Source organism: Babylonia areolata, chromosome 6 (assembly GCF_041734735.1).
Source record: "Babylonia areolata isolate BAREFJ2019XMU chromosome 6, ASM4173473v1, whole genome shotgun sequence".
Classification (NCBI taxonomy): Eukaryota; Metazoa; Mollusca; class Gastropoda; order Neogastropoda; family Buccinidae; genus Babylonia; species Babylonia areolata.
Window position 1 is genome coordinate 37,330,581 of NC_134881.1, and position 10,329 is coordinate 37,340,909.

The 10,329-nt window shown below is 40.3% G+C and overlaps 1 pseudogene across 1 annotated transcript in view; it reads left to right on the plus strand.

The window, feature by feature from the left end:
• The first annotated feature begins 1,295 nt into the window (after positions 1-1,295).
• The window catches only part of LOC143283396 (small conductance calcium-activated potassium channel protein pseudogene), a 37,342-nt pseudogene continuing 28,308 nt past the window's right edge, over positions 1,296-10,329 (plus strand). The window contains exon 1 of the transcript XR_013055399.1: positions 1,296-1,417. The product of XR_013055399.1 is annotated as a small conductance calcium-activated potassium channel protein pseudogene (transcript). The remainder of the gene's footprint in view (positions 1,418-10,329) is intronic.

The window sequence follows — 10,329 nt, forward strand, 5'->3', positions numbered from 1 at the left end:
GGACAGAACAAGGTCTTCAGAGAAGAAGCCCCCCTCAGTCAAGTGTTTCGGTCCTGACTGACAATGTTGAAGAATATTGAAGAATGGACAGGAAAACCCTTAGCAGAGACCCGGCCAGGCCTTGACTCAAAACCGCCCTGGAGGAATCTGGTGAACAGTTCTGTGCGGCGCTCCAGAGAGAAGAAAAAGAAGACAGACTGCATGCTTGAAGTCACAGGTGCTAGTGCGCTCCAGGGCCCTTGGCGTGTCGTCACCGTGAGTCATCCTGAGTTAATGACCACACCTCAGTGACTTTGCCGTCTGTTGACAAAGGGGTCCATGTATCGATTGCATGTGCCTCACAATGTGTTCACAGACAGACAGACACACGCATTTACAGTTTGATTTTGTTAGTTAATGAATTTATTATTATTATTATTATTGGTTGCAAACACTGCTAAAGCTGCTGCCTTTCCAGTTATACTTTTTTTTGTTCTTTTTATTTTATTTTATCTATTTCCTGACTCGTGGATAAATTGGGCAAACGAGACCGGCTTGAACTGCTGTGAGGTTTTAGTTGTAGTTTTCTGCTATTAACGCTTGAAGAAAAAAAAAGGAAAAAAAAAAGAAAAAAAAAGAAGACTGTTCACGGTTCAGATGAGAAGAGAAAATGAAATCGTTCAATGTACACCACTGGTGACGGTGTGTTTACATCACACATTATCTTCCCGAACTGCCACTACCAACAAGCCACAACCACTGCAACAAGCCAAAACACCAAGCTGAAACGGAGTTAACGAACAGAAGGTGAGAGGGAGGGGTTGGGGGCCGGGGTGGGGGTGTACGGTGGGGGTGGAAGAGCTGAAGTTTAACCTCGTCGAAGCTCCCAGCGACATAATCAATATTTTGTCACCGCCTGTGTGACGTATTGTAAAACGGCTTGCATCACCCAGTGGTAGGAAGAGTCATCTTCCCTGTCCTCTGTCTCTTCTCTTCTTGTGAGTCAGTTCTTCTACAATGGCGGGATCAGACGCTAGATAGGCTGGCATATGGAAGGTTGGTCTGGAAGGCTCAGCAAGTGTTTGACGCCACATTGAGAGGGGTTGAGCCAAGTTGACGAGTTCTTTTCTGGAGTGTTGTAAGGGAGACGCACAAGAGACCGAAGTGTGTGCGTGGGTGTGGGTGTTGGTTGGGGTGTGTGTGGGATGGTGCATTGAACGGTGTGGAGGAAGGAGGCTGGGCGACGGGGGGAGGGAGAGAGAGATGAGGACGGAGTGTGTGTTGTAGTGGCGGTGTGGTGGTGGAGTAGGGGTGTGGTGAGGTTCGTGGTCCTCTCCGCTCCCGGATAGCGTGCAGTTCAGTGTCTGCTGGACGACTGACGGCTGCTGTGTGTAGGAGAGAACGACCAGTGGCGGCGTCATCGCGTCATCAAAGGAAGGTACTGTTTCTTTTTCTTTTTAATTTTTTTTATGCCTTTATTCGTTACTCTGTGTGTGTGTGTGTGTGTGTGTTGGTGTGCGCGTGTGATGCTTGCACTGAAGCGCACATTCTTTGGTTGATGTGTTTTGTTTTTTTTGTTTTTTTTTGTTTTGTTTTGTTTTTGTTTTGTTTTTCATCTTCGTGATCACACACTTGTCTTTGGCGTTGCTTCTTTTTATGTTGATCTAAATTGTCTTGACCGTTTCTTTGAAAATAAACAAAGCGCTAGTAGCAAACAAAGGTGAAAACCAAGAGTTTGTCGCCCGTTGCCTGAAAATAAAAATGAAATATGGGGAATAAGGTACACAGCTGGACGGCGTGACTAATTTCAAAACAAAAGCCTTACTTTAAAAAGTGCAAATAAGAACCGATTGACAGTTCACCCACCCATTTTTATTCCTATTATAACACATTTTCCCCCTCACTAAATCGGAAAAAAGGAAAACAGAAAAGATTCTAAAAATATATTGAACTCTCCTAAGAACGGTCTTCAAAATGGTGTGTAATTAACAAAATAAACTACCATGAAATATAAATTTTGATTCTTTTCCGAACTCCAGTCCAGCTGCTGTAGAAAATAGTAACAACAACAAACCCCATCAATTCATCATTTTGTGATTCTTAATTAAAAGGTTAAAGGTTAATGGTCATTGCATTTTTAACCCACAGGGACAGTGAGTTCGTATCCGCTGTGTCTTGGGCTCGGCATAGAAGTCAGGGCCCTGTTGATCCTCTCCTTCACCGTAATCAGCTGAACCACGGTCAGACCCATCGAGCAATGGACCTGTATCCATAACATCGCACGTTGGAAAAATCATGGAGAAAATTAGATTGATGAGGCTAACTTATTATTGTGATAAAAATAGAATTATTCCGAGTGCACAGGCCGGATTCAGAAAGGGCAGATCTACTTTAGATCACCAAGTAAAACTAACAACAAACATAAAATAACAGTTTTCACAGAGAAAGAGTGTTTTGGCCACGTTCTTTGATGTACAAAAAGCTTATGACCGCATTTGGCATGCCAGATTACTGTTTAAGCTAAAGAACATTGGGTTAATGGCAATGTATACAGGTATATAAAATCTCTTTTGACAGAAAGAAGCATCATCACTAAAGTTGGGCAATCATTGTCGTCTTCAAGATCAATTAGCAAGCATGGGTATTCCTCGGGGATCTATAAGTTCCCCACTTTTTTTTCAACATAATGTTGTATGATTTGCTAAATTGTTTGTGCAAATATAGAATAGAAGAATAGAATAGAATATGTCTTTATTACCAAGTGTACCGGGGTCACAAGGAATAGTGGGGGTCGGGGGGTGGGGTGGGGTGGGGGGATAGTACATAACAAAATACGAACATAAGTATAAAAATCTCACCCAATACGCTGATGATATAGCCGTTTGACTGAACGTACCTTTGCGGAAGAAGACAGGCTTGCGTTATATCAATCATATTAATCAACAATTTATATGTCAGAACTTGACAAATTAAACTTAATTTTTCTTAAAATCGTCAGTAAACAACCTTGGGGTCAAGATTAAAAAACACTTATTCATCTCGCTACTGCACTGGTAAGATCTAGATTGACGTAAGGACAGGATGTATTTTTCTCTGCTCCGAATGCTTACCTTAAAAAATTGCAACGCATAGATAGCAAAGCCACAAAGTTAGCTCTAGGTGTTCCGTTTCATACGAACACAATGCAGTCGTATAGAGCTGCAGGAATACTTCCTCTTAATGAATTAAGAAAGCTAGCATCGGCAAAATATATAATAGAGCAAATGCTACAGAAACTTGTGTCAAAACTGAGATCAGTATACGGTTTGACAAACTTTTTTTTCGAAACGAGCGAAACAGAACAGAAATCTAGAAACTATTTCTACATTCATGTCTGATACTATCAATCAATCGAATGTAGATCCACAAAATGTTGCTCTAATTATGAGCACTTCAACAGTTCCATTATGGGAATTAACGGGAGCAGCTTTTGACATTCAATATTGTGACATAAAGAAAGATGAAAATCCCAATATTCTAGTTTCTCGGGTCAAATCACACTTGTCTGAACCATCCCCATCACTTAAGAATATATATATGTGGAGTGATGGCCTCGAGGTAACGCGTCCGCCTAGGCAGCAAGGGAGAATCTGAGCGCGCTGGTTCGAATCATGGCTCAGCCGCCGATATTTTCTTCCCCTCCACTACACCTTAAGTGGTGGTCTGGACGCTAGTCATTCGGATGAGACGCTAAACCGAGGTCCCGTGTGCAGCATGCACATAGCGCACGTAAAAGAACCCACGGCAACAAAAGGGTTGTTCCTGGCAAAATTCTGTAGAAAAATTCACTTCGATAGAAAAAAACAAATAAAACTGCACGCAGGAAAAAAAAAAAAAAAAAAAAAAAGGTGGCGCCGTAGTGTAGCGACGCGGTCTCCCACGGGAGAGCAGCCCGAATTTCACAAAGATAAATCTGTTGTGATAAAAAAAAGAAATACCAATACAAATACAAATACAGACGGTTCTGTTCTAGAAAATCAGTTTGCTGGTTCTGGATATACAATTCCTGCTTTGAAAGTTGAAAAGTCATATATTGGAAAGAGCTTCTCAATTTTTACAGCTCAGTTAATTGCCATTCATATAGCGTTAACACATCTAATTGATCTGCCCCTAAACTTGATTAATGTATTGTTTTGTGTCTATTCAAAATCAGTTCAGCAGTCTATCACATGAAGTTGTACAAACATTAATGATAACATCATTTTTGAAATAAGATTTTTGATTCACTGTATTCAAATGAGAGGAACTAATATTGAAATGTGCTGGATTCCCTCACACTGTGGGCTTTTCTCTAATGAACGTGCAGATCATCTTGCAAAACTCGGAGCTAAAAACGCTTTAAATGCAATTGAACTTCCTCATCGTTTATCATCATCTGAAATGTGTAATATTGTTGAAAGAAATATGTTAAATTCCTTTCTGTCTTTAGAAGTTAACACTTCTGCTTTATTAAATGATAAAAGAACTGGCAGGGCTGTTAAGAGCATGGCATTTAGGTTATTACTAAATACCCCATATACAAAATATTGTGAAAATGTTGAATGTATTTGCAAGGGTCGTTTAACGGTAGAGGACGTTTTAACCCGCTGTTTAGAAATGAAATCTTTGTTGCCTCCGGAAATTACTAAACACGTGTTACCAGTTTCAAATGTTATTTTGGGGGGACAAATTTCTGTATTTCAAAATGATCTTTATTAAATTTAGCTAGTTATGTGTTAAATAGTCCAGTTGGTTGTTTATTGTCGGTTCCCACATCATCCTCTTTTCGAATAATAATATATAGAAGTAGTGCGTACAATATTTGGTTATTGATTAATTTTCTGTCCTAATCCCGCTTCCCACATCCCCCCTCTCACACACATTCTTCCAATATTATGTTTTTCTTTCTCCAATCACTGACGCCCACCCTCTCCATTTTACATGTTGTTCTCTATCTTTTCCATATTCTGCTCTCTCTCTCTCTTTTCCTTCGTCAATCCCCTCCCCCTCGCTCCCCCCCCCCTCCCCGCCCCCTCCACCTTAACCGCCCCCTTTTCAGTTGAATATTTCTTCCCCTGTCATTGATTTTCACAAATGATGATTTTTGATAATAATATGATAATAATAATCACCATTATGATAGGCAAACTAATAATACAAATAATAATAATGATATAATTTATTTTCAGTCTAATATCATCATCTTAGATGAACAGACAAAAAATGAATAAACGAACCATCCCTCACGGTTTTTACCTTCACCAACCGATGTCTGGTACCCATTCACACCTGGGAGGAGTGAGGAAAATCGAAGTAATGTGCCTTTCCCTAGGACACAACACCAGGCTGAAACGGGGCCTCGAACCCTGACCACTGGTGAACACTGGATCAGAAGTCCATCGCTTGGCCCATTCTGCCACGGCATCCCTTGGTTCTCTGCTGATGCCCCAGTAAACAAGCACACGAGCGAACACACACGATGTGAAAATAAATGCTTTTGCTCTTAACAGACAATGTAAAACAGACAAGTACATTTTCGATAAAAAATATATGAATGAATAAATAAGCCAATAAATAAATAAATAAAAGCGATCTATAAAAATAGATAAATAGATAAGTGAATGATCAATCAATCAATCAATCCAAAAAAGGTAAATAAAAAAAAAAAGATAAATGAATAAATATAAATAAAGTTTTCTCTTGACACCAACACCAACACGCCGTTTCAGTTTCGTCGTCTGTGGCAAAGGCTGGACAGGTCCCTGTCTTCAGAGAAAAAGGGACAGTCTTTTAGTCATGAAAGACGTGGTACAAGCTGGGGTCATGGGAGGAAAAAGGTTATACAAGGAATTCAAACACTGACAAAAAAAAAGTGGTGTATGTTGCTGACTTGATAAAAAGGAGAAGAATTTTGGCGAAGTGGTTATATCAGTGGAGTATTCATCAAAAGAACAAAAAGAGGAACATTCTTTACTCGTGAGACAGTATTTCAAGACAGAAAGGCCGACTATGTCTGACGTCAGATAGTGCTGTCATACTCTGACGGGTGAGTGCGAAAACGAAGTTCGATTTGAAGGGCGCAACAGCCGAGTGGTTAAAGCGTTGGACTTTCAATCTGAGGGCCTCGGGTTGGAATCTCGGTAAGATAAGATAAGAATAACTTTATTATCTCCAACTGGAGAAATTTGGTCAGGTGCATTATCACAACATAGACAAGTAAACAACATGGGGACCATAACTGTAAAAGCCAACAACAGCCCCTACAAATATTACGAAGATACAAATGTAAAAAATATCACATACACCGTTTCATACATACATCCACACACTGCAGGTAATAACTAGTATTCTTAATGTAAAAACAGAAAGAATTAAGAAACATTATTTGAATATAATTATAAACATAGCCTACTATACTGCACATTGATTATAATAGACAGATAAGATAAGAATAAAGATGAATTGCGGAAAACCACAACCAGATAATCAGCATACACCCGCACCGCAACCCCCCCCCCTCCACCCCACACACGCGGATAACTTGATTAAACAAGAGTAATAAACATATGTTCTCAAATAAAAGCATTTCACATATTCGCTTTTAAAAACATTGCAATTAATGGCGCCTGGTGTGTAATAGGTGGTGATTTTTCAGATCTCCCAGGTCAACAGATGTGCAGACCTGAACCCCCTTCGCATGTACACGCATGCAGAAGATTAAATATGCTCGTCAAAGATCCCGTAATCCATGTCAGCGTTCGGTGGATTGTGGAAACACTATCATTCCCGATATGCATTCCCTTCCCCATCCCAACCCCGAAAACTGAGTATGACTAAAAACAGTCATACACGAAAAAGCCCACTCGTGTACACGAGCAGCCCACGAAGAAGAAGAAGAAGGAGGAGGAGGAAGAGGAGCAGAAGAAGGAGGAGGAAGAGGAGCAGAAGGAGGAGGAAGAGGAGCAGAAGAAGGAGGAGGAGTTCTCCTTAAAAGAGGTGGAGCAGTGGCCCAGTGGTAATGCGCCCTACTAGGAAGCGAGTGACCACTGGTTCGAATTCCATACCCGGACCGGAAATTTGACACCCCCACCCCCGACCCCCAACCCCCACCTCCCACCACTAGACCTTAAGTCGTGGTCTGGGTACTTAGCCATTCGGATGAGACGATGTATGTCGCATATACGTAACGCACGTTAAAGAACCCACAGCAACAAAAAAAAAGGGTTGTACTTGGGGCAAAATTCTGTAGAAAAAGCCACTTGGAAAGTGAAACAGATACGCTCACAGACGAAAAAACAAAACAAAACAAAACAAGAGAGGCAAGGCCTTCAAGACTCACTTGTGATACACTTTAAAAAAAAAAAAAATCTAATCGTTAAAATGTGTTCTGTATTTGTTATTATGAAGCTTCGCGTTTAAAAAAAAAAAAAAAAAAAAAAAAAAAAAAGTCGTAACCAGATTCGAACCCCGCGTGTTCGGGTGAGAAGAAACTGCCTTATCCATTACACTATCGTGGCTCCTTAACCTATTAACAAATTTAATATTTGAACATACTTTTTGAAAGGGCGGTAAATCAATTGCGGTATTCACAGTGAGAACGCTGTTTAAATCATGTTATTCTGGTGTATCTTGGGCATTCAAAAAATCTTTAAGGGCAATAAAAAATTCTTTTTAATGGCTATCGCTGCAATCACACTGCAAAATTTAGCTGTTTTCACTAGATCTAGATAGATGTACAAGTTTAGTTACACCCGCCGGGAATGTAGTACGACACGGTCGATTCAGTTTCTTTTTTATGTTCATTCTAGTTTTATAGTTTTAAAGTTGATGTGAAAATTTAGTATTTTGTTAAACTAATAACATGTAGAGCCAAGTACAAGTACTTCTAAATGTCGTAAGAAGTGAAAAGGACTTCATTTTGAGAAAAGTCAAGACTGGAAATTTTTTCGTTTCATCATGATCAGTTCAAGGGTATTAACTCGCATGATTTACAATTTTTAACTGTGAATTCCGACTGATTCTGTGGATATTTTTTATGGCAGTTTGGGGCATAATCCAGTAAGTGATGAGGCGTTCACAAATCTTTCTCTGAATAAATATTTAACGGTCTCCTTCTCCAACTTTCCATCACATGTTATCGTGTACTGTCCATTGAATATAGGTTTGAATGGGCAGGTCAACAACTTGAAACAAAATGGCGTCGTTCGCGTTCGCGAAGAATATGAGCACGCGCTTTGAATGTGTATAAATATGTGAACGCAATTGATTTTTGCCCATGACCTTCAGGGCTCAGCCAACAGATCTATAAAGTCCACTCGTCGTATTGATTTTAGTATTTTCCGAAAAAGACCACTTGGGCGAATGAACATAGTGAAAGCCCTGTACACTGAGAGTAAAACACACAAGCTTTTTATGTATTGAGTATAATTTCAAAATGTAATGTTTAAGATGAGAAAGATCAGTTTAAAGCAAATTAAGGCCCCTAGCATTAATTACAGAGTAATTTCCCTTTTTTACTATCTGCATCAAAACGTTAGCAAAATAAATATAACTTCCATGCTTAGCAAAAGAAGTTCCTGTTTGAACAAAAAATGATAATAATGACTGCTCTTGTTGTGTCAGAATATCATATCAAAGTGCCAAGTTTACAAAAAATATAAATATAACAGTAAATGCAGTTTGCATATAATTAGGCTTCATTTTTTTTTTTGTGCCCATCCCATAGGTGCAGTATTGTTTTAAACAAGATGACTGGAAAGAACAGAATTTTTCCTATTTTTATGCCTAATTTGGTGTCAACTGACAAAGTATTTGCAGAGAAAATGTCAATGTTAAAGTTTACCATGGACACACACACACACACACACACACACACACACACAGCCAACCGAACACCGGGTTAAAACATATACTCACTTTGTTTACACAAGTGAGTCAAAAAACAACTGCAGGTGGCGCAGCAACATGGCGACTGGGTCATATCGGGTTGAGTGGCGTGAATTTCACACAGAGAATGTTGTGTCCGCCCCCCCCCCCACACACACACACCCTCCCCCCCAAAAAGGTAATTCAATAAAGTAATAATAAAAGTGTACAATAAAGTGACACATTAATCATAGCACTGAAATAAAGCAATAAAAGCAATGCAATAAAGCAATGCACAAAAAAAAGGGGAAAAACATAACAAACACCGTTGCTTATCTTAAAACTGTTGCTAAAGCTGTGCAGTGTGTCTTATTGTGTTGTGTTGCGTTGCGTTGTGTTGTGTTGTGTTGTGCTGTGTTGTTATGTGCTGTGTTGTGCTATGATGTGTTCGTGTTGTGCTGTGCGTTTGTTGTGCTATGCTGTGTTGTGTTATGCTGTGCTGTGTTGTTATGTGCTGTGCTTTGCTGTGTTGTACTAGGCTGTGTTGTGCTGTGCTGTGTTGTTATGTGCTGTGCTTTGCTGTGTTGTGTTATGCTGTGCTGTGATGTGCTGTGCTGTGCTGTATTGTGTTATGCTGTGCTGTGTTGTTATGTGCTGTGCTTTGCTGTGTTATGCTATGCTGTGCTGTGTTATGCTGTGCTTTTATGTGCTGTGCTGTGCTGTGTTGTGTTGTGTTATGCTGTGCTGTGTTGTTATGTGCTGTGCTTTGCAGTGTGGTACTACATTATGTTGTTAGGTGCTGTGTTGTGTTCTCTCTCTCTCTCTCTCTCTCTCTCTCTCTCTCTCTCTCTCTCTCTCTCTCTCTCTCTCTCTCTCTCTTTCTCTCTCTTAGATCCCAGATCTTGAATGCAGACCAAAATATACAAATGTAATTTTTTCCCCTCGTGCAAATAACAATGTATCTGTTTACTGTGAACCCCCATTGAAAGGGGCTGTGGCCTATTCAATAAACTAGTGTCAGTGCCCCTCTCTCTCTCCCTCTCCCTCTCTCTCTCTCTCTCTCTCTCCCTCCATCTCTCTCTATCCCACTCTCTCTGCCTCACTATCTCTCCTATCTCTGTCTGCCTATCTGCCTGTCTGTCTGTCTGTAAATGTCTCCTCTCTCTCTGTCTCTCTCTCCCTCTCTCTCTCTCTCTCCCTCCATCTCTCTCTATCCCACTCTCTCTGCCTCACTATCTCTCTATCTCTGTCTGCCTATCTGCCTGTCTGTCTGTCTGTAAATGTCTCCTCTCTCTCTGTCTCTCTCTCCCTTTCTCTCTCTCTCTTCCCCTTCTCTCTCCCCCCCCTCTCTCTCTCCCTCCAACCATGTCATTTTAGGCTAAATATGTTGTTGTCAACAAGAAATGAGACAGTTCTTTTTAATTTAGCTATGTATATTTATGAAGCAAGCAAGAGGCTATGCACTGC